Source organism: Arachis duranensis, unplaced genomic scaffold, assembly GCF_000817695.3.
Source record: "Arachis duranensis cultivar V14167 unplaced genomic scaffold, aradu.V14167.gnm2.J7QH unplaced_Scaffold_165934, whole genome shotgun sequence".
Classification (NCBI taxonomy): Eukaryota; Viridiplantae; Streptophyta; class Magnoliopsida; order Fabales; family Fabaceae; genus Arachis; species Arachis duranensis.
The window spans coordinates 463,622-465,460 of NW_026264258.1; positions in this window are offsets into that span (position 1 = coordinate 463,622).

Sequence of the window (1,839 nt, forward strand, 5' to 3'; positions counted from 1 at the left end):
AAGTGAATATTTGATTCATGAGAAAAACTTGAGTGTAATAAAGCGCACATTTCAAATTGAAAAGCTCTTGACATACTAGACATTCTTGGAGCGGGCAATTGGACATTAGTAACACATTCAACGTAAACCGCTACTGATTTATGTTCAACATCCAGCGATTTATGCCAAACAACGTTTTACAGAAATCATTGCTAGTAAACCGCAAACTGCTAGTAACGGTTTACGTTCTCTCCTAATCCACTACTGCCAGTAGCGGTTTTTATAGATTCATAAAAAATACATTTACGTCTTCGTTTTATAAAATGTGTAGTCAGATAAAATTGATGTCCATTTTATTTATTTAAGAAAATTGTCCTAAAATAAAAGACTCATAAATTTAAAGATTTAGTTAATATGTATTCTTATAATTTAACTTAAAAAATTAAAATTATAATTAATAAAATTTTAAATATTTTATTTAAATAAATATATAATAATAATTATATTAAAAATTAAATTTTGTATATTCTTTTTTAATAATTTTTTTATTAATAATTTTAATATGTGTTCTAAAAATACATATTAATTAAATCTTAAATTTAGTTTCTTAACATTTTTGACGTAGATACGATTTATTCTGATCTTATTTTGATGGTGGTCCAATAATTAGTGATAATCAATTAATCGTAGTTGAATAAAGTGCAACTGATAATAAATTTTTGTAGCTTGCCCTGTTATATCTCCGCGTGTTAAGCCTTTGTTTCAGATTGCAACTCGAATTAGAACCTCAATTCATGGAAAGCATTAATTAAGAGAAAAAATAAATGTTTTAAGCATAGTTGGGATGGCTCGTTGTTCAAGCTTCAAGGAATTTAAAAATCCAAACTCATCAGTATGTAATGTTTAATATTATTTTTTTTTTTGGGCAAGGTTTTAATATTATTTATCATATTATACTTTATTTTGAATATATAATTATTTATGAATCATTATCTATTTAGCTTTTAGAATAAATAATTTTATGATATAATATTATAATTTTACGTGAAGAATATAGTAAAAGTATTTAGTCATTTTTACATATCAATTTAATTTTTGAAATAATAAATGTTTTGACAAAATTAGAAACTTATATTGTTTGGATTTTTGTTTATTTTCTTCAAAGTCCGAGGACCAGAAAAGAAGTCTCTTATGATTTTCAGGGCAAGAATTCGACGTAAAATTTTTTAAATATTCTCTTTTCCACAATCACTATTATCAGTTCATTATTGCAGTTTTTTTAAGTGCACTTGTCTAGATTCTTAGTGGAAATTGTTTAAAAAGTTTTAATTTATTTATTAAAATTGTTCATAAAAATATATTACTCCCATATTTGTGTGATGTTTTAAAATGTAATTTTTAGAAATAAATTATTCATAAAATAATTTATTGACAAATTTAAAATTTTATTCCTATTTCAAAATGTAGATATTTCAAAAAAATATATTACAGTTGGTTATCTACTTCCACCAAGACCTATCTTAAATAGAACATAAGATACTTATCAGTTATCAGCTTAGTTATTCACATATTTATTATTATTATTATTATTCATGCATTTAAGAAATAAAATGGTGATGAGTTAGTATACACTATAATAAATAATGGCTTTAGTTTACTTATTATCCATTCAAATTTAATCTAATGGTTACCATCAAAGTTATTAACTCAACAGGGACGACTATTTAAACTCGAGTTCTTTTTATTTAAACTCTTCATATGAAATTGAAAGATAAGGGAATTTTTTTTTTTTGGTATTAAAGATTAGGAAATGTTATTCAGAAAAAATTGGAACTATTTAATTTAATAATAAAGTCATTT